The 23982-nt window shown below is 38.1% G+C and overlaps 1 protein-coding gene and 1 non-coding gene across 2 annotated transcripts in view; one reads left to right on the forward strand and one right to left on the reverse strand.

Moving 5' to 3' along the window:
- The window catches only part of NBEA (neurobeachin), a 719303-nt gene that overhangs the window by 285507 nt on the left and 409814 nt on the right, over positions 1–23982 (reverse strand). The window lies entirely within an intron of this gene.
- On the forward strand, positions 11220–11344 carry LOC111728550. Its single transcript, XR_002775808.1, has one exon. It is a non-coding gene; the product is annotated as a U6atac minor spliceosomal RNA (small nuclear RNA).

Here is a 23982-nt window from a genome sequence, read left to right on the forward strand (position 1 = left end):
TTGGAAGTTTAGTTTTTTAGTTTGATTAGATTCCAGTAATGTATGTTTGGTGTTGCTTCAATTGCCCAGAGGATCCTCCTTCACATCCTAACAAAGGATGTGAAAGATGTCTATAAAAATAACTATGAAACACTAAGAAAAAGCTGAAGATGTTAACAAATGGAAAAACAACATAACATGCTCATGACTGGGAAGAATCAACATTGTTAAAATGTCCATACTACCCAAAGCAATTTTAATGCAATCCCTATTAAAGTACCACCGTCACACTTTAAAGACTTCGAAAAATAATATTTCATTTTACAGGAATCAGAAAAAAACCTCAATTAGCCAAGACATTACTCAGAAATAAAAACAAAGAGGAGGACTCATGCCACCAGAGCTCAGACTATACTATAAATCGATAGTGATCCAAACAGCATGGTACTAGCACAAGGTAGATGTACGGAATAGAATAGAGAACCAAGAGATGAACCCAGCTACTTATTGTCATTTGATCTTCGATAAGCCAATCAAAACACTCAGTAGGGAAAAGACTCCCTATTTTAACAAATGGTGCTGGGTGAACTGGCTTGTGACCTGTAGAAGACTGAAACTGGACTCATACCTTTCACCATTAACAAAGATAGATTTTCACTGGATAAAAGATTTAAACTTAAGACATGAAATTATAAAACTACTAGAAGAAAGTTTAGGGAAAACACTTGAAGAAATCAGCCTGGGAGAATATTTTATGAGGAGGATCCTCTGGGCAATTGAAGCAACACCAAACATACAGTACTGGAATCTGATCAAACTAAAAAGCTTCTGCACAGCCAAGAACACAGTAAGTAAAGCAAGCAGATAGCCTTCAGAATGGGAGAAGATATTTGCAGGTTATGTCTCTGACAAAGGGTTAATAATCAAAATCCACAGAGAACTCAAGCATATTAGCAAGGAAAGAACAAGTGATCCCATCTCAGGGTGGGCAAGGGACTTAAAGAGAAACTTCTCTGAAGAAGACAGACGCACGGCCTACAGACACATGAAAAAATGCTCATCATCCTTAATCATCAGAGAAATGCAAATCAAAACTACTTTGAGATATCATCTAACTCCAGTAAGATTAGCCCACATCACCAAATCCCCAAACCATAGGTGTTGGTGTAGATGTGGAGAAAAGGGAACACTCCTACACTGCTGGTGGGAATGCAAACTAATGGGTGCCTTTTGAAAAGATGTTTGGAGATCACATAGGGATCTAAAAATAGACCTGCCATTTGATCCTGCAATTCCTCTACTACGTATACATCCAGAAGACCAAAAATCACTTTATAATAACGATATCTGCACTAGAATGTTTATTGCAGCCCAATTCATAATTGCTAAGTCATGGAAGAAGCCTAAGTGCCCATCGACCCATGAATGGATTAATAAATTGTGGTATGGGGTGGTGCCTGTGGCTCAAAGGAGTAGGCACTGGCCCCATATACTGGAGGTGGTGGGTTCAAACCCAGCCCTGGCCCAAAAGTGAACAAAAATAAAATAAAATAAATTGCGGTATATGTACACCATAGAATATTGTGCAGCATTAAAAAGATGGAGGCTTTATATCTTTATGTTTAGATGGATGGAGCTGGAACATATTCTTTTTAGCAAAGTATCTCAAGAATGGAAGAAAAAGTACCCAATGTATTCAGTCCTACTTTGAAACCAATATGTAAGCACCCACACTTCCATATGAAAGCCATAACCCAACTACAGCCCCAGATGAAGGGGAAAGAGGAGAGGGAGGGGCAGGGAGGGGGGGGATGGGTGAAGGGAGGGTTATTGGTGGGACCACAGCTATGGTGCATTTTACAAGGGTATATGTTAAATCTACTAAGTGTAGAATATAAATGTCTTAACATAGTAAGTAAGAAAATATGGTGAAGCCTTTGTTAACCAGTTTGATGAAAGTATTTCAAATTGTATATAAACCAGCACACTGTACCCCATAAGTGCATTAATGTACATAGTTATGATTTAATAAAAAAATTACCTTATAGGATAATCAAAAAGAAGTACTCTATAAATTATATACATAAATGCAAGTAACCTTAGCTTACTAAAGTCTAAATTAATAAACTTGAAGTATTTTAGAACTTACTAAAAATTTTAGCACATCCAAGATTCAAAAAGGTTTACCCAGAGAAAAATATTGTCAGTGGAAGGAAATGTACTACAGTCAACTTAGTGTTTCAAACACAGGGCACCCGCGCCAACAGTCATGGGAATACACTTTTAAAAAGAAAGGTAAGGTGAAAAAGTGGATATAACCTTCAAACTGAATTCTGTTTTGGTGTTCCTCTACTGAATTCATAATTAATTATGCGAATGGTATAATATCAAATTCTTAATCTCTCCAGAAAAATTAGCCTACTCACAAAATGACCATAATTTCAAATGAATACATAATTATAAAAGGTTGTAAATCCTTATGGGATAATATTTAAAAACCTCTGATTTGCAAAAAAGTGTAAGAGCTTTGACAAAAATAGCTGTAACCTGCTGAGTGAATAAAGAATTTTTTGTGATATAGTACTCTCACATACCTCCAGGGCACTACTTAAAGTCTCAGAGATGTAATGTAACACTTAGCTGTTTGAGTTGAGGTCTCCCACCCCAGCTTGGCTTATCTCCTTGTCCAGAGGTGGACCCTTGTGTTATCTTGCTCAGGAACAATTACCCTTTGGTGTCTGAGGGTATTTGCCTAGCAGAAGGGAGAGAGAGAAACAGTCTTCAAGGGAGGAAAACAGTCTTAATAAGAGAGTGAATCTTAGCAGTCTTCTTAGAGAGACTCCGGGCAGGCGCACTGTGAGCAGGGGAAGTGAAAGAGTCAGAGTGAGCGAGTCCCTGAAAGAACAGCATGCACGCTCCTCGACTCATCTCCTTCGGTCAGATGTAATCCCGTGGCTGTTAGTTCCACAGGTGTAGACACTGCCAATCACTGATGTTCTTGTCTGGGGAGTGCTCGTGTTAAGGCGAGATGAATACCTTCCCTAGGCCCTTATGACCAAGATGTTATATTACCAAGCTGTTACAGGTGTTTCTTATATTTACAGAGTGTTCGCAGCTTAACTTTGGCTTCTCCTTCCCATAAGCTATATGGTCTGCCACAGTAGTGAGAATTCATTTAGGTATAAAAGTTTTGGGTAAGTACAATTCTTTAAAACATTACAAATAACTCAATACAGACTATTACTATTAGTATGTCAAAATCAATATGCATAATGTTCATGGTTTTCTTTTTATTTTCTGACCTTTTATTTCTTGTCTTCTCTGTGGCTTCCACATGCTGTCTTAATCATAGAAACTTTAAAAAAAAATCTTCATTTTTGTTCATTCTAGAAATCATGAGGGCCTCTGTACTAGATTCACCCTTCCAGATTGGACACTCACATGGCCAGTCAATCACATACTTGTACCTATCTGCTTGGCTTTTTTTATTACTTTTTTATTACTTTATGTTTTTTATCTCAAACATAGAAGAAACTATATATTTACCTCAAATATGTAAGAAAAACATGTTTAAACAAATACCCACACCAATTTATATTTTTACCTGAAATTCCTTCACCTATTTGTCTTTAAAAATACTGATCGAAATTTCATTAACGTTATTCTTGTCATCAAGGTCAAATTTTATGAATGACTGCAATTATTTTTCATTTTTCCAGTTTTTACATCATTTGCTATATCCTTCCATGTATATATATCTATCTTCATATATCTATCTGAGCTATATAAAACTGATCCCACTTACTAACTGTCATATCTGGGCTAAGAAGATGCCTGTCCCAGGCCCAGTCACATCTGGCCATCTTGTGACTCTCCTACCCACAATGGTCTCTCACTGCTTTTCTTCTCTGTCTTTCCTTCTGCCAATCTAAAAGTTCACTAGCAGGCACGCTTTCCAACCTCACATTGACAATAAAGCCCTGAAACTCTCTGAATGAAACTGAACTTGGTTACAGAAGCGTTATGGAACAATCCCCATTTTGTCTCTTCACTCCCCTTCAAATAATGCTATGTGTTTACAGTCATTAGGAATAACTTGTTCCTGGCTGATATTATTTTATTTTCTGACTTTAGACAATACATTTTCTTCTATTCTCAATGATGATTGTTTTATCAAGTCATGTAACCTCCCTCATGCTAAGATGACCTAATTTACCCAATTCAGGCAGTCTTCCCAAGGAGGACAATTGTGATAATATACCTCTGCTAAAGCCTATTTCTCAATTTCTCTTACATGAATTCTCTTATAATTTGTATGTACTCGTATGTATGATCAGTGTTCAGTGAGATGTACATTCTACTAGTACTAGTGCTAATGCATTTTAGTACAGATGGCAAAGCAAATGAATTGTAAGTCAATACCTGCTGGACACAGGTTATCCAAAAACAGAAGGCATGAGGTCATATACTGCAGTGGCTCTGTTGACACCAGAAAAAGGACTCATTTATTTGTAGCAAAAGTTTGAACTTGAAATACAGCTCATGGAAGTCTAAAGTAGAGGACCTGGACTAGGGCTTCCTTAGATACCAAAGTTAATAATTTTCATTTTGTAGTCAACTTAGCTCATGAATTTTTAGATTATGTTACAAAATGTAGGTATTTTTAGTATCATTAAAGTGGACAATAATATACATTTTTGAAAATGTAAGTAAGTCTATTACAAAGTTGTGATTTAAAAAAAAAGTGAATGAGAAAGGAATAATGCTTCACTTCCAGGTTTATGTAGAAATAATAACAGTTCACTCACTTTAATTAATTTATTCATTTTATAATTATTTATTGACAATTGTTATCTATGATTATTCTATATCACTTACTTCCCAAAAGGAATTATGCTAAATAAAAATAACAAAACTATTAATTAGCTTCTTATCCACTTGATACTTGTTTCTACTTTTATCTTACCTGTACTTTTTTCTGACTATAAAGGCTAACCTTGTGGTGCTTAAATATATGTTAAATAAAATAGAATTAAATTATTTGTTCTGTATATAGAGATAACAAGGACAGTACCAAAAAGTGAAATGGTAATGACATTTTTCCTATTCTAAATGAAACTTGTCCACATTTCACTGGGCCTAGGACAGGCATCTTCTTAGCCCAGTGGAATAAAGAGGTCATCATGTAGAGATTCTATAGGATTCTAGTATCATAACTTCTTCAGAGAAACCTCATTATCATGTCATCAGGGTTTCAGCACTAAATGAGAAATCCTGGTTGGTCCCCTATGTGAGATGTTCTCCCTCCCATTCATCACCTAGAGGTACTATACTGCTTGTTTCCTTTTCTCCAGAGCCCTGTGACCCTGTTTTAACAATCAGTATCATATGACATGAATCCCTATTATATCTGTCATGGGTACAGAGTAATTGTTTTTTATCCCCCACTCCTCATCAATTCAGTTTTACAACTGAGAAATATAATTAGACATAGAAGAATATAATCAAAAATGGATGAGAAACAAACTATTTTTATGAATGTAAAGCAATACCGGCATAATAATTAGTCATATAAACTCATGTGGATGGGGTAGTGAATTTCATTAAGGACCAAGAAAATTATATTCTTTGTATTATAAATTCCCAGTTCTGATTTAGTATCACCAAAGGTAAGTCATGACCCCTCAAGATATATTTTCTTATCTGTAAAACTGAGTTGCCTACAAAACCAGATCTAATCTATAGCTGGTCATTCAAGAGTCTCCTTGATTGAATTTAAACTCTACTTTGCAATCTTATCTTTAACTGCTATCATTCTCATACTTCATTCTAGATAATTTAATGTTTCTTACACAAGCCTGGTTATTTCAACCTTGTGCTATTCCTTGGGACTAGGAGTCTAAATGTTCACCTGTCTTTATAAAGCATATAGGTTAGTTAATGTTCCACTCAAATATTGCTAAATATTGCTTTATGTTAATACTGTAATTGCCTAAGAATTGGAATGCTCCCACAATTAAACTATGGCTCCTTGGGGTTGAGACTGATTCTTATTTATCTTTGCAGTCTATACAGTGTTTAGCACAGTGGCCTGCTGGGTCATATTATAGATATTCAGTATCACTAATTTGGATGAAAGAAGGTATACATGCTTCCAAATGACATATTAATTAAACTGTCTGTTGTTGACAAAAACAACTACTTGTGTGCCAAAGACATTGCTAGAGGGTAGGCAATTAAACTCTTGAGAAGTTTACAGCCTGAAAAGTCATTACCTAGTATAATAATTACCTTTTGGTAGCTGAATATAACAACAATCAATTCACATTAGTAGAAAAAGGAGAAAAATCATACGACAATGGTGACAAGTGAAGAAAAAGCATGTGACAAAATTCTGTACCTGTTTTGGACAAACACTTTTAACAATCTATGACAAGGAAGGGAATGTCTTTAGTCTGGTTAAGAATATCTGTGAAAAAGCAAAAAACCCCCAGAAAATCCTATGACAAATACCACAATTACACAGAAATAGTTAAAACTTTCCCTTGTCATTACAAACAAGAAAAGGGTATCCACTATCACACTCCCATTCAACGTTGTACTGGAGATCACAGTTGGCAGAACAAAGCAGAAAAATAAATAAAAGGAACACAAATTGAAAAAGAAGTAAAATTGTCAACATTTGAATATGATATGATTGTGCTCACAAAAAAGCTAATAAAACCCACAAACCATTATAAGATTGAGTGAATTTGGTAAGGTTGTTGGATAAAACTCTACCTAGGAAAACAACTCTCTTCTCTGTATATCATTCTGAAGCTCACATTTAAAAATTTTGGAAAAAAATGTCATTTACACTAGCTTCAAAACATATCAAATACCTAGCAATAAATCTTTTGAAAGATATGTAACACATTCATACTGAAAACTACAAATTATTTCCAAAAGAGATTAAAGATGAACTATACAAAGAGGTGTGTATCAAGTGGGTTATGTCATTTGCACATCAATAGCGCAAAAAAATCTATTCTTTCAACTTGCTCTATATATTCAATGCAATCCCAATCAAAATCCCAATACTTAATTTTTCAGAAATTGGCAAGCTCATTTCAGAAAATTAATATGAGTGTGCAAAGGCCAAAAATAGCTAAGTTAATCTGTGAGAAACACAGAGCTTACGGGCTTACATTATTTGGTAAAAAGACCTATTGATAGTTATAGTAATTGAGATAGTTTGGGATTGGTACAAAAATAGACAAACTGACTAAAAAAACTGAAGAGAAAATCCAGAAAGTTCAGAGACAGATCCAGACATTTTAATACAAAAGGAAAAAATCTGAGTCTTTTCAATAAATAGTGCTAGGTCAGTTGAATATCTGTGATTTCTACCTCCTGCCAAACATTTCGAGATGGATTTCAAATCTGACTGTAAAAGTCAAAGCAATAAAACTTTCAGAAATAAACCTGAGAGAATGTCTTTGTGATGCAGAAGAGGCAAAGATGCTTTAAATAAGAAAACAAAAATCTCCAGCAATAAAAGAGAAAATGATAAATTAGGTTAGAAGAATTAAAAATAAAATCAAGTAACAAAGAATAAACAATCTAAAACTATATGCAACAACACTGATGCATGTTGGAAATGTACTATTGGCCAAAAGAGAGCAGACAAAAGAGTTCATACCACCTGATTCTATTTATACAAGCAAATACAAATAGAAACAAAATAATACAAACTTTTAGAATTTAGAATAGTAGTTGCCTTGGCAAGGGGAAGAGTGTAAGGGGAGCTCTTTTGCGTAGTGGTAATGTCCTGTTTCTTCATATGGGGGGTGAGAGAACCACGGGTTTACAGTTTTTACAAATTCATTGAACTGTCCAGTTGTGACATGTGTACTTTTCTGTATGTATGTTCTACTTTAATATAAAGCAAAAAATAAACACACATGCTTCTGTGTTTCCCTGTTTTTACTCTGTGGCGTGGCAATATATAGTGCCTATCAATGCATATTTGAAATTCACATCCATCCACTTGATTTATTTGTAGAATAAAATTTACCCAAGACCCAAAAGACCTTGACCTGTGTTCTTACCAACACATAAAGGGAAATTACAAAGCTAACTTTATATGCGAGGGCTGTTAAGTGGCCAGCTAATGTTGGTTTAAATATGATATGGTTTAAAAAACCAGGAAATCTCCAAAGTAAGTTTAAAATGATCTATTATATTTTCTTAAGTTTGACCACGCTCACTCAATCCTATGCATTATGAATCTTTTATCCTTTAGATTCCACTAGCAAAACCGACCTAACACCTGTGAAGGAGAGACATGTTATTAGGGTTTTGTTTTTGAGAGGCCATGCTAGCCAGCTGGACTAACAGATTTCTAAAAGCACGGTCCTCTGAATGATGAGGAAAGATGAAACAGAAATAGACTTAACTTACTTTGTGTAGGCTTATTCCCAATAATACATATATACACATAAGCACCCTCATCTCTCTGCATATGTAAATTCCTTTATTCTCCCTAGGACAGTAAGATCTGATGGTCATTTTTATTTTATTCTTCCGATCCTAAAGCTATACTATAATCAAAATAACTATAATTCCTTTAGAAAGATACTACAATAGGACTCTCACTCTTTTGAGCTGCTGTCTTCAAGTGATTAGTGAAGAGTCTGTAAAGATCAGAATAATAAATAGTAAACTTCAATGAAAAGACCCAAGTCAATGTTTTTATTTCAGGCAGACAGTAAGTTTATATACTTGTGTATGTTTGTGGTTTATTTGTATGTTTTGATTGGAGAAATGAAAGATGGGTAACAGAGGTCACAAAGACAGGACTATACAAGTGGAAAGTATCAGAATTCATGGTGAAGTTACTGTGAAGGCAGGAGTCAAATGGTTTCCAACGTGGTATAATATACTAAGGCGCTGTGCTGAGAAAGCAATTTAAAATCAGTTAGAGACAAGTGGAAGGCTGAATATCTGGGATGAGAAGGTACAAGTCATCAAGTTCACAGCTAGAGGCTTATTCGATGAAACAGGTAAAGTTTAACAAGGTTCTGAAATAAGAGCTAGCACTCTGCTGCTTCATGACAGTTCTACGTTTCAGATGTAAAAGCTTAGAAGCTCTGTACTGGGGGAGAATTAACTATCAAAACTACAGCTAATAGGGATTATTGCTTCACAAGAAAGAGACAACATGTCAAACTCTACCATCCAAAAGATTATTCCTTCTCACTACCAGCCTCAACAGTTGACCCTAAATTGACTCTGTACTCTTTCTTTGACATAGGATTGGGTTCTGCTACTTGTCCTCCTACACAATCCCTGGACAGTGTACAGATTGGATTCCTTCCCTACCTAGAGTTTCACCATCACTGCTATTTCTCATTTGTTTAATACTACTATTGATCAACATCAATCGCACTGCTACCACAGTTGGTAGGAACATCTGTCTCTTCCCTTCATTTCTTTGATCAAAAGGCAGAAAACAACTACCCTATCAACAAACAAAACATCTTGGAGCATAAGCTCAGTTTTAATCAGCTCTTTTTCTATTTCTTAGCTCTTTAAGGAAGCATGAAACAAAGGATTTCTGATTATCCTAGCCTTTTCATCTCCACGGAATTTATCTTCTTACTAGGATAGAAGGAGGCCTGAAAATCTGCTAGGAATGCTGGACGGGGCAGCTGAGAAGCCGAGCTCAGCACCTGCTCACGGGGGCACCGCGTGGTTAACTCAGACAGGTTCAGGGTTACTCTTCTGCAGCCTCCCTCTCTTACAACATATGTCCACAACTTCACAACTCCTTTCCCCAATTACACGACAACTCTAAATTTCCCTCTCCAACAGTATTCCAATCCAAAAGGCAGAAAATCCTACTTATTCTACCACCAGTCTTACCCTAAGACTCCAGCCTCCTGGAGACTATTCCAGGTCTTCAGAAAATCTAGACAACTAGGATAATTTATGTAATGAATGAAAATTAAAAGAAGAAAAATGAACTGAAGGATGTGCACGACACCAAAGTATGGCTTTTTGCTAAAACAAGACTTTTCAGATTTGGCAAGTCTGAATTTCATGAATAATAGCAATACTATAATTATATTGTACTTTAAGTGGCAAAAGTTCCAAATAAGGAAAAGGGGAAAAAAATTCAGATTTATAAAAATGTTTACAGAATGTTACACTATACACAACAGTACAATTAAATTTAACAATTTAAATTTAAACTGAAACAGACAACATTCTTAGAAAGTGATAACGCTTTCATTCTAGAATGACTGAGACATTCAAACAAACCAGCCATGTCAATGAACAAACACCAGACAGCAACTTTATAATGCTTACAGGCTCTGCACTTTACAGTAGCACCCTTAATGGGAAAGTTAATGTAACAGTGAGCTGCTCAGTGCTACAGTAAAATCTTTAGATCATGGAAATAATGGATCATTGCTTTTCCCCCATTGCATTCTTGACCAAAAGCAAGAGAAAACAACAAAAAAGAATAAATAAAAATAAAAGCTTATGATTCATATGATTCAATTAGAGATGCCAACTAGACATTTTCTCCTCCTAAATACTTCTAAGAAGAAAATGTTTAACCCATAGACATTCCATTTTAAACATTCAGTTAGCAACAATTTATTAAGTAACTATAAGAAACCTAAAGGAATATTAATTTATGTAATATGAAATAAAAAATGAAGAAGCATGCCTAATGTTTTTATAAATTCCTTCACTTTTCTGACTGAAGATATTTAAGATGACTTGTTATTACAAAACCAAAGTTGTCATTTAATATAAATTTCAACCTCACAAAAGTTAGTAGTTCATGTATAGGTCATATATATGTCCTGAAAATTCAGATAACTTGTTACTTTTACAGATATTTGCAAAACAATAATGTAATAATGCATGCCCCTTGTATTACCTAAAAAATAGTTGCAAATGTCTTTTATGTAGTGGAAGTAAAGAATAAAATATGTAAATGTTTATGTTTAACCATGACTCAGTTAAGACGAGGGGAAGAAAAACAAATAGTCAAAGGATAAGGATTAAAATAATCTTACTGTTGAAAATATAGGACAAGATTTTATAGGACTTCCTCTTTCGAAACAAAAAGCATTGTAACTTTCTTCAATTTCCTTTGATAAAAATTATCAAAAACCCACTGAACAGGTAAAGGAGCATGTGAATATGGTGTACAAGGTGGCCTTGAGTTGAGACGGCATGACTCAAGGTATGAAAGGAGGGAAGGTTAGCATTCCCCTGGATGAGGATGGAAGAGGCCCTCGGGCGTGCCAACAGCAGACCGTTAAGGCACTGCCACCTACTTCTCCGCAGCTAACGTCCTTTCACTTAGACACTTCCAGCTCTTCTGGCTGTAGTAATTTCCTCAAATGGCCAGGGAGTCCTGAGAGAGATGCCATTGCCACCTAGTTCAAACCTGCCATCTACTTCCCCCGAAACTTCCACCATGCCTTTAGAAAAACCCAAGAAGGAGTCTGTTCCAAGAGTTTCTTCTGATCCTATCGGGACCCCCAGAAAGCAACTGTATCCTTCTTTGTGTCCCTTGGTTGAGACTGTGGGTAGTGAGAGGGGAAAAGTGTGAGTATTCACTCCATTTTCTCTGGCAGATTTAAAATAAATTAAGGTTGATTTAGGAAAATTTTCTGATAACCCAAACAGGTATACAGATGTTCTCCAAGGGTTAGAACAAAGCTTTGAACTCTCTAGGACAGATATAATACTACTACTAGACCAAACTTTCTCTTTTCGAATGAGAAAAATGAAGTCTTGCTGGGCGCGGTGGCTCACGCCTGTATCCCAGCACTGTGAGAGGCTGAGGAGGGAGAATCACTGGAGCTCAGGAGTTTGAGACTCGCTTGAGTGAAAGTGAGACCCCGACTCATGAAAAAAATGGAAAAACCCAGCTGGGCACCACGGTGAGCACCTGTAATCCCAGTGGCTTCCGGAGGCTGAGGCAGCGGGATGCCCACAAGCCAGGAGTCTGAGGTTGCTGTGAACTACCAAGCCACTGCACTCTGCTCAGGGGCACAGGGTGGGACTCTGTCTCAACAACAACAACAACAAAAATTGAAGTCTTAGATGAGGCTAGAAAGTGGGGTGATTTATGGTTCATGCCCAAAACTGATAGCAGCATGTCTCCTGAGGAAAGGGACAAATACCCCAGGGGAAGACAGACAGTTCCCTTTAAGGATCCTGAATGGGACCCTGAGAAACAAGGTGACTGGGGGTGTAAACATTTTCTAACATGTATCCTGGAAGGTTTATGATGATCCAAGAAAAAGCCTATGAATTATTCTAAGTTGTCTACTATTTATCAGGAGCAAAATGAGAGTCCCTCAGCCTTTCTTGAATGGCTTAGGGAGGCGACAGAAAACACACTCAGTTGACACCCAACTCCTTAGAGGGTCAAATTATTTTAAAAGATTCAAGCAGCCTAGATATTAGGAAAAAACTGCAGAAATTGGCTGTAGGTCCCTATGATAACCTGGAAATTCTTAAAATGGCAACAGCAGTCTTTTATAATTGAGATCAGGAGGAAGAGGAGAAAGAAGTAAGCAGCTCTAGTAATGGCACTCTGACAAACAGGTACCAGTGAGGGACAGAGCAAAGCCAGAGAAGCAAAGAACAAGTGTTTCCAATGTGGTCAGACTTGTCACTTAAACAGAGATTGCCCCCGACCTGCCAGGCAAGCCACCGGGCCCCTGCCCAGAATGCAAGGGTGACCACTGGAGGGCAGCCTGTCCCCAGAGGCAAAGGCCTCTTGGGACAGTGACCCCAACTAGACTGAGGGTGCCTGGAGCAGATTCTTACGGCTCCAGCTTGTGTCATCACCCCTCAGGAGCCCTGAATCTGCCTCATAGTGGAGGGCTGGGAGACAGAATTTCTTCTGGACACTGTAGCAACCTTTTCTGTACTTCTGGAAAACGTTTGTAAATAAACAGTACTCTTGTATAGTTCTCTTTAGGAAAGTTAATATCTACTACATATTCTACCACATGTTTCTGTGCATTTAAAAAAATACAATGCCTATTAATAACTACACTGACTGATGATAGTGAGAAGTATAAAGGAAAACCGTTAGTAAATGATTGAAAATAAGAAGAGTCAAGATATCTTTTAAGCTTGGGTAAATTTTATGGGCTTTGAATATTCTAATGATCAAATATAAGATTGTACATATTTAAACTAGACAAGCAAAATAGTAAACTTATTAACAGCTTTTTACTTTGATCTCCTTTTAAATTTGTTACCAATTTGAAATATTCATTTATATAATAAACATGATGAAACTGAAGGATTTCATATGAGGTACAAGAATACCTCATTTTACTGCTCTTTGCTTTATTGTGCTTCAAGAGAACTGTTTCCTCCCTTCACACCCACCACAAATTGGAGGTTTGTGGCAAGTCTATCCTTACCATTTCCCCCCAGCATTTATACACTTCATGGCTCTGTGTCACATTTTGGTGATCACTGCAACATTTCTCAACATTTTTCACTTTCATTATATCTGGTACCGTGGGCTGCGATTAGTCATTTCCATAACATCTTTGACGTCCCTATTGTAATTGTTTTTGGGGACCACAATTTGAGCCCATATAAGATGTTGAACTTAAATATTGTTTGTGTTCTCACTGCTCCACCACCTGGCCATTCCTGTCTTTCTCCCTCATTTGGGCTTCTCTATTCCCTGAGATGCAACAATACTGAAATTAGTGCAATAAATTTATACCACAATGGCTTCTAGCTATTCAAGTAAAAGGAAGAGCTACATGTCTCTCAACTAAACAAATAGCTAGAAATGATTAAGCTGAGTAAGAAAGCATGTCAAAAGACAAAATATGCTGAAAGTGAGACCTCTTGTGCCAAATAGAGAAACTATGAATGCAAAGGAAAAGTGTTTGAAGAAGTTAAAAGTGCTATCCCAGTGAGCACACAAATGATAATGAAAAACATCCAATACTGCTGATACACAAAAACGTTTAGTGATCTGGATAGAAGATTAGACCAGCCACAGCATTCCTTTAAGTTGAAGCCTAATCCAGAGTCGGCTCCTAACTCTGCTCAATTCTATGAAGGCTGACGAGGATGAGGAATCTGTAGAAGAAAACTTTGAAGCTAGGAGAGGTAAGCTCATGAGGCTTAAGGAAAGAAACCGTCTCTACACCATAAAAGTGCAAGGGTTAGCAACAAATTTTGGTGACGAAGCTGCAGCAAGCTATCTAGAACACGTAGCTAAAATCACTGATGAAAGTGGCTACACTAAACAAAAGATAATCAATGTACAGTTAATCTTTGAATAATATGTGTTTTGAACCGTGTGTGTCCACTTTCAAGTGGAATTTCTCCCACCTCTGAGGCAGAAAGACTAATCCCTCTTCACCTTCCTCCCCCTCCACCTACTCAATCTGAAGACCTTTATGATGAACCACTTTCACTTAATGAGTAGTAAATATTCTCTTCCTGATTATTTTCTTACCACCATTTTCTTTCCTCTACCTTAAGTATGGAAGACACAAAACATAAAAAATATGCGTTAGGAGTGGTCTTAAGATGGCTGACCAGAAGCAGCCAGTAGACACCTCCTCCTCCACAAAGAATTGAAAACAGAGTAAATAATCAGACTCTGAATAGATAGATCATCTAAGAACACTGGGATTCACGAGAATAAGAACCACATGAGGAACGGAAGGAGCGGGAAGTGAGGCCGCCTACACAGACCAGGGTTGGCTGGGAACCCAGAGAGGTCCCCAGTGCAGGAAATGCATAAATAAGTGATAGCCAGGGGTCCACCTTTCTGCCCCAGACTCCTGGGTTCCTAACCATGGGGGAGCATTTCAGACTCAGAGGCCCAAGAATCACACAGGAAGCTGCTGGAGACTACAGATGGCAGTGGTGCTGCCACACAGTAGGGTAAGCTGCCAGAAAGTGGAGGCACTGCCAGAGAGAGTGGGGGCGCTGCTGCACAGTACGGGAAGCTGCCAGAGAGTGGGGGCACTGCCAGAGACTGGGGGCGCTGCCGCACAGAACAGGAAGCTGCCAGAGAATGGAGGCGCTGCCAGAGAGAGTGGGGGTGCTGCTGCACAGGACAGGAAGCTGCCAGAGAGTGGGGGCGCTGCCAGAAAGTGGGGGCACTGGGGGTGCTGCCAGAGAGTAGGGGTGCTGCCAGGAGAGTGGAAGTGCTGCCAGAGAGTGGGGGCACTGCTGCGCAGTACAGGAAGCTGCCAGAGAGTGGGGGCGCTGCCAGAAAGTGGGGGCGCTGCTGGACAGTACAGGAAGCTGCCAGAGACTGGGGGCACTGCCAGAAAGTGGGGGCACTGCTGCACAGTACAGGAAGCTGCCAGAGAGTGGGGGCACTGCCAGAAAGTGGGGGTGCTGCTGCACAGTACAGGAAGCTGTCAGAGAGTGAGAGCACTAGAGAGGGGGCTCACCCTGAGTTGCACACCCCTGAGCCATAAGCAGCTATAGCATGGTGCCATTTTTGAGAACCTAGCCCCATCAGACTGCATCTGGCCCTGGGGCCCAAAAGGTCCTTCATCTCTACATCCCTAGAGTGTCTCTGACACCACCTGCCTGTATCTGTTGCTGCTAGGGCCAAGGTGTGAATTATTGTCAACACCCACCGGACAGGCAGTGGGACCACCATGAATATACAAGCTCCTTGAGGGCAGGCTACCTGGCCCATAGTGGCCACAAGGGCTAACGCACATGCCTCCTAGCTGCCTGTCTATGGCTGCTGCTACTCAAATTAACCACACTTTACCCAGCACGAGAGCCACAGTACAGCCACTGTTGGCTCAAATCCAAGCATTCTGCTGGGGTGTGGGGGTAAGTTATCCTATCTACCACAGCCAGGAAATGCATGTTCCACAAGGGGCCCAAGGACGGGCTTGCCTAGCCCAGCTTTGCACTCCACTGTGCACAAGCATGCCATCCAGGGGAAGGGGCATTTCCTGCCTAAGTATCACTATTGGTACCTGAGCCCACTTCCTGAGGGCCTTGGCTGGCCACTACCATCATAGCTGGTACATTCCTGGATGTATCATTTATGGACCTGGGGATGGGTCTATACTGCCTACTACAACCATAGGGTTGGGTCATCCCCAACATAACACAGAACACTTGGGAACCATAGTTACTGCCCCTGCCACTGTCATGCTTGCAGCCCAGGGCCCCATGGACCCATCAACGTACCTGCCCCACTACTGCCATTGCCAGCACCTAAGCAAGCTGCCTGGAAGTCCAAAAATCAGTCCACCTGGACTCACTAATGCTGTTGCCAGGATATACCACCCTGAGGGCCAAGGACAGGCACATTTAACCTGCTGCTGATACCACTGGCCACCAACCACTGATCTACCTCACGTTCCAGTTCCCAACAAAACTTCACCAAAGCCTCCACTAACAACCATGCTCTAAGACACTGAGGATATCACAGACACTACTGACACTGTTTCTAGTCAAAAAAAAAAAGAAAATCACCTAGAGACCACACTACTACCTGTACCTATTTTCAAAACCAAGTACTCTCTCCCAACCAATACCATAGATACATTGTCAAGAAAATGCCCTCCTCTATAAAAGCAAATGAAAAGAATTGGAAGAAAATATTGTAGCAGATGTGCAGATATAAATACAAGAACATAAGAAACATGAAAAAAACTAGGAGATCTGACAACAATTTCCTATCAATAGATTACATCCAATAATTATGAACTCCTAGAAAAAGAGTTCAAAGTAGTGATAGTAAAGAAGCTTAGTAAGGTATACAGTAACTCAGAAAAATAACATAAAAATTGATAAAAATAACTCAGGATATGAATGAGACATTTATCAAAGTGATATCATAAATAAAGAACCAAAAACAATTTGTAGAACTGAAGAATTCCTTAAATGAATTAAAAAATATATTCAAAAGCTTCAACAATAGACTATGTCAAATAGAAGGATGAATTCTGGAACTTGAAAACAGGTCTTTTGAAATAAGCCAATTAGGTAAAAATAAATGTAATTAAGAAATAAGCAAAGCTTTTGTGACAGCTGGAACATAATAAAAAATCAAATGTTTGAGTTATTGGGGTCCCAGAGTCAAAGAGAGAGTGAAAGAGTTAGAAAATCCATTTAACAAAATAACATCTGAAAGCTTCCCAAGTTTCATAGGAAGCTCAGAGAATCCCAAAGAGATACAGTTCAATAAGTCTTCTCCATAGCACATTATACTCCCATTGTCAAAAGTTAAAGACAGAGAAGTCTAAAAACAGAAGGAGAGAAGTGTCTAGTCTCTTACAAAGGAGGGCCAATCAGACTAATGGTGGGTTTCTCAGCAGAAACTTATAGGTTGGGAGAGAATGGGATGACATATTCAAAGAGCTGAAAGAAAAAAACCCTGTCAGTCAAAGATACCATACCCAGGAACATTATACTTCTTAAGTGAAGGAAAAACAAAGTCTTTGCCTTATAAGCAAAAGCTGAGAGACTTTATCACCACATGACCAGTCCTATAGGAAATGTAAGGGAGCCCTATACTTGGTAGTGAAAAGATGTCTACCATTATGAAAACACATCAAAGTATAAAAACCACTAGTAGAGCAAACACAAAAATAAGAAAGAGTAAGGACTCAACTTTTACCACTACAAAGAACCACCAAACCACAACGATAAACAACAAAAGAGAAACAAAGGAGATATAAATAGTCAGAAGTCTATTAATAAAATAGTAAGAATAAATTTTCACATATTAATAAATTTGATTGTAAACAGATTAGACATTCCAGTTAAAAGATAGAGATTAGCTGAATGGATTAAAAAACAAGATCCAACAATATGCTGCCTATAAGAATTTCATCTCATCTATAAAGACCTTATAGACTAAAAGTAAAGGGATAGAAAAAGATACCCCTTACAAGCAAAAGCAAAAGTGCAGGAATAGTTAAATTTATATTAGATAAAACAGAATTTAGGTTAGGAGCAGTGGCTTACACTTGTAATCTCAGCAATTTTGGAGGGCAATATGGGAGAAACACTTGATGCCAGAAATTTGAGGCCAGCTACCCTGACACCCTGTCTTTACAAAAAATAAACAAAACAAACTACCATCCCCCCAACCCCTCTGAAGAATTAGTGGAACATGGTGATACATGCCTGTAGTCCTAGCTACTAGGGACACTGAGGGGGGAGGATTGCTGGAACCCAAGAGTTTGAGGTGACAGTGAGTTATGATTGAGCACTGAATTCTAGCTTGGGTGACAGAGTGAGACCCTGTCACTATCAGAAAAAGAAAAATTTAAGTTTTCTTCTAATGACAAAGAAGGTCATTATAGGTATAATGATAAAAGGGTCAACTCAAGAAGAGAGAATAACAATTCTATATATGTTTGCACTTAACACTAGAGTACACAGATATACAAAAAATTTTTATTAGATATACAGGAAGAGATAGACTTAAGTACAATAATAGTCTGAGGCTTTAATACTACTCTCAATATAAGACACATCATCTAGACAGAAAATTTACAAAGAAATATTAAATTTAAACTGCAATTTCTACTTATAGAATCAGCATTTGGCACTGTCTAGGTAAAACCAAAAAGAAATTAGGGAACATTTCACCCAACAGCTATGGAATGTACATCGTTCTCATCAGCACAGAGAACATTCCCTAGGACAGACCATATGCTGAGGCACAAAAATAAGCCTCAACAAATTTTTTAAAAATGTGGAAATCATATGGAGCATTTCCTTAGATCACAATTGAATAAAACCAGAAATCAATAACAAGGAACTCTGGAATCTGAACAAAATACTTGCAAATCAAACAACATACTTCTGCCTGACCACTGGGTCAAGCTAGAAATTAAAAAGGCAGTAAAACAGTATTTTTTGAAACTAATGAAAATCGAAATACACATGCAAAAACATATGGGGTATAATGAAAGCAGTGCTAAGAGGGAAGCTTATAGTAATAAACACCTACATGAACAGTAAAAAGATTTTAAATAAACAATCTGATGATGTATCTCATAAAACAATAAGAGTAAGAGCAAACCAAACCCTAAATTAGCAGAAGAAAAGAAATAAAGCTCAGAGCAGAACTAAATGAAAGAGACTAAGAAAACAATACAAAGGATCACTGAAACAAAAGCTTGGTTATTTTTAAAGATAAATAAACCACGAGCCATACTAACCAAAAATAAAAGAGAGAAGTCCCAAATAATAAAATCACAGAAAGCAAAAAGGAGACATTACAAGTGATGCCACATACAAACAAAAGATCATCAGAGACAGTCACGCACAACTATATACTAACAAACTGGAAAACCTAGAAGAAACAGATAACTTCCTGGACACACACTACGTACAACCTATCAGGACTGAATCAGAAGAAACCAGGAAACGTGTAAAGAAAGATAGCAAGTAAAGAGACTGAGTCAGTCATAAAATCTCCCAATAAGGAGAATCCTAGGGCTGAGTAACAGCTTCATGGCCAAATTTTACTGAACTTGACAAAGAAGGACTCATGCCAGTTAGTTCTCTTCAAACTGTTTCAAAAAAATCAAAGAGGAGGGAATTCTCCCAAACTTATTTTATAAGACCAGTATTACCCTGATACCAAAACACAACAATAAAAGAAAACTACAGTCCAATATACCCAATGAACATAGATGTAAACACCCTCAACAAAATATCAGAAACCCATATTCAGCAGCACATCCAAAGACAATATGCTACAATCACATGGGATTTATCCCAGAGAAGCAAATATAGTTTAACATACGCAAAAAATAAATGTGATACATCACATCAACATAATAAAGGATTAAAACTATAACATCATTTCAACAGATGCAGAAATGTTATTAGATAAAATTCAGGATCCTTTCATGATAAACAAACAAAAAAAAACCTCTCTAAAAACTAGACATAGAAGGAACATACCTCAAAGGTTATATATGACAAACCGACAGCTAACATCATAATGAATAGGGAAAAGTTGAAAGCCAGTCATCTAAAAACTGGAACAAGACAACGACACCTACTTTACCACTACTGTCCAACACAGTACTGGAAGTCCTAGCCAGAGAACTCAGACAAGAGAAAGAGAGAAAAGGGATCTAAGTTGGAAAAGAGAAAGTCAAATTGTTCTCCTTTGAAGATGATATGATCCTGTATTTTGAAAAACTAAGCCTCTACCACAAAACTCTTAGGGCTGATACCCAAATTATATAAAGTTACAGAATACAAAATCAACATACAAAAAAGTCAGTAGCGTTTCTATACACCAGTAATGAACTAGTGAGAAAAAAATTCAAGAAGGGAATCCCATTTACAATAGGGAGGAGAAAAAAATGAAGAAATAAATTTTACCAAAGAGGTGAAGGACCTCTACAAAGAAAACAGCAAACACTGAAGAAACTGCAGAGGACACAAAGGGAATGACACCCTGTGCTCATGAACTAGAAGAGTCAGTACTGTTACCAAGACCACGTTATCCCAAGTGATCCTACAGATTCAAAGGGAGTCCTATCATCACGTCAATGTCACTTTTTACAGATACAGAAAAAACAATCCTGAATTTCACACAGAACAACAAAAACAGCAGCCCCCACAGTCAAAGCAATCCTGAGCAAAATAAAAAAGCTGGAGACATCATAGTACTGACTTTAAAATATATTAAAAGTCTATAGTAACCAAAACAGCAAGGTATTGGGATAAAAACAGATAGATACACAGATAAATGGAACAGAACAGAGAGCCTAGAAATAAATTCACATTATTTACAGCTAACCAATTTTTGAAAACACTGTCAAGAATATACGTGGGAAAAGGACACCTCCTTTAATAAATGGTGCTGGGAAAACTGCACATCCATGTGCCGAAGAATGAAACTGGACCCTCATTTCTCACCATACACAAAACCCAACTCAAGACAGCTTAGGGACTTAGAGGTAAGACCATAACACTATACAACTACTAGAAGGAAACATAGAGAAAACACTTTGGGACACAGGTGTAGGCAAAGATTTTCTGGCTAAGACTTCAAAAGCACAGGCAACTAAATTAGAAATAGCCAAACAAGACTATGCTAAACTAAAAAGCTTTTGCACAATGAAGGCAGAAATCAAAAAGAGACTGAAGAGAAAATCTGTTGACTAGGATAATGTATTTGACAAGTATTCACCTTACAGGGGGCTAATATCCAGAATATATTAAAGGAACTCAAACCTTCAAAACAAAACCAAAAAACCCCTATTAAAAAGTGTGCAAAGGATATGAATTGATATACAGATACCCAAGAAGTAATATGAAAAAATGTTTAAGATTATTAATATTAATCATCATGAAAATGCAACTCAAATCCACAAGAGATATCTCATTAGAATAGCTATTATTTATTAGCTATTACTACATTACTTTATGTAGGTATTTTCAGAAAAGAAAATATTTATTCTTATTTTATTTGTTGTTGTGGAATTGGGGCTTGCAATGTTACTTGGGCTAGTCTTGAACTTCTGGCCTCAAGCTATCTGCCTGCTTTGGTCTTTCAAAGGATTGCAATTACCATGTTTCCCTGAAAATAAGACCTACTCCAAAAATAAGCCCTAGCAGGATTTCTATGCATTTGTTAAATATAAGCCCTACCCCATAATAAGACCTAGCGATGGGCATGGCTATGCAGTGTATTTTGCTGCAGAGCAGGTAAGGAAGACTGGAATACCTTTTATCTGCCATAGCTCCTTTCTCGGAGCCATTTGGACTTGCGCGGGCGCACATGTGGTAACCACGGTAGCAGGCATCCTACTGTGCATGTGCGAACAGCTAGGGGAAAGGAGTTCATGAATCACTAGCGCCAGCCCCACCAACAAGGTTGGCTCCCCCTGTCAGGTTCCAGAAGAAGAAGATGACTTAACTGTATTTGAATAAATGTAGATTATTGTATTATACTTAATAAAAATAGGACATTCCCTGAAAATAAGCCCTAGTATGTCTTCTTGAGAAAAAAATAAATATAAGACAGTGTCTTATTTTCAGGGAAACACAGTATAGGCATGAGCCTTAGAATGGTTATTATTAAAAAGCCCCCCAAAGAAAAAAATGCTGGTGAGGATGCAAAGAAAACAGAACTCTTACACACTGTTTGTGGAAGTGTAAACTAGGACAGCCACTATAGGAAACAGTGTGGCAATTTCTCAAAAAACTCAAAATGGAACAACCATACAATCCAGTGATCCCATTACTGGTGGCAGGCCCTTCATGAAACCCTTGATACCATTCTCCAGGGAGTAAGTTCTTATTCTTCTCGAAGAACAGGTTGTTGAAAAGAGCCTGGAATTTCTCTGGCTTCTCTCTTGTCTCCTTTCTACCCATGGGGTCTCTACACACTGAATCTCCTCCCCCTTTCACTGTAAGTGGAAGCAATCTGAGGCCCTCACCAGGTGCTGATGTAGGTGCTATACTTCTTGTATAGCCTGCAGAGCTGCGAGACAAATAATCTTCTCAGTTTCTCATTTAATCAACAGTAGCAGACTAAGACAGATACCATCAAAGACTCTGACATCTTGAGAGGAGATAGCAATGCCTGGCCTCACAGCTTTAAAGGACAGGCTGACTCTTCTTAGGGGCGAATGGAGCTGGTGACTTTAAATTGAAGCCAATGCTCAATTACCATTCCAAAAGTGCTAGGGCCCTCCAGCATTATGCCTGTACTCTATAAATGGAATTACAAGGCCTGAGTGATAGCACATCAGTTTATAGATTATTACTGAATATTTTAAGCTTGTTATTGAGACCTATTGCTTGGACAAAAAGATTCCTTTGAAAATACTCCTACTCACTGACATTACAGTCACACAAGAGCTCTGATAGAGATGTACAAGGAGATTAATGTTTTCACGATAGCCTAGAATTGATAGAGATGTACCAGGAGATTAATGTTTCCATGTCTGCTAATACAACATCCATTCTACAGCCCATGGATCAAGGAGCCATTTGAGTCAGGTGTGGTGACTCATCCCTGTAATCCTAGCACTGTGGGAGGCTGAGGTGGGCGGACTGCCTGAGTCAGAGACCCTTCTCTAAAAAATAGCCAGGTGTTGTGGCGGGTACCTGTAGTTCCAGCTACTTGGGAGGCTGAGGCAAGAGAATCGCTTGAGCCTAAGATTTTGAAGTTGCTGTGACCTGTGACACATAGCACTCTACTGAGGGCGACAAAATAAGACTCTGTCTCAAAAAAAACAAAAAACAAAAGGGGGAGTCATTCAAGGAATGGGAAACCTAAGGTCCCTCAATGGAATCCAAACTTCACAGAACAAAGCCCTCTATTAAAAGAATTTGTTCTGTGAAATTTGGATTCAGTCAAAAGGCCACTCAAGGATCTAGAAGTTCACATGAGTTCCCCCAGGGTGACAGGTTCCCCATCAGTTTGGATGAAAACCTTCTGGGAAGGATTTGTCAGTATAGATGTCATTAAGAACATTAATGATTCATGGGAGTAAGAAAATACCAACAGTAAACGAAGTCTGGAAGAAGTGGAATCCAATCCTCCTGATTGAGGGGATTATGATTTCAGTGGAGGAAGTGAAGGCAGATATGGTGGAAATAGGAAGAGACCTGAAATTAGAAGTAGAGGTGGACCAGGCAGGCTGGTGCCTGGCTGGCAGAGGTCTAAGTAACCCTCCCACGTGGGCAGAGGCCATGGCTTTGTTTGGCAGAGATGGGATGATTAGAATCATTAACTGTAGTTGAACTACAATAGCCTAGAACTGTTAAAAAGTTCTGTTATTTCTGATTTGATGGCAAAGTAATAATCTTCTCTTCCCTTCTGCTCAAAACCAAAAAACAAAACAACAACAACAAAAAAACCTCAAACCAAACAGTAGAGGATGTTAGTGAATTGTTACAATCCCATGATAAAAATGAATAGTTGGGAGTCCAAGGCAGGTGGATTGCCTAAGCTCATGGTTTCGAGTT

This window comes from Otolemur garnettii, unplaced genomic scaffold (assembly GCF_000181295.1).
Source record: "Otolemur garnettii isolate 467f Iridium unplaced genomic scaffold, OtoGar3 scaffold00167, whole genome shotgun sequence".
NCBI lineage: Eukaryota > Metazoa > Chordata > Mammalia > Primates > Galagidae > Otolemur > Otolemur garnettii.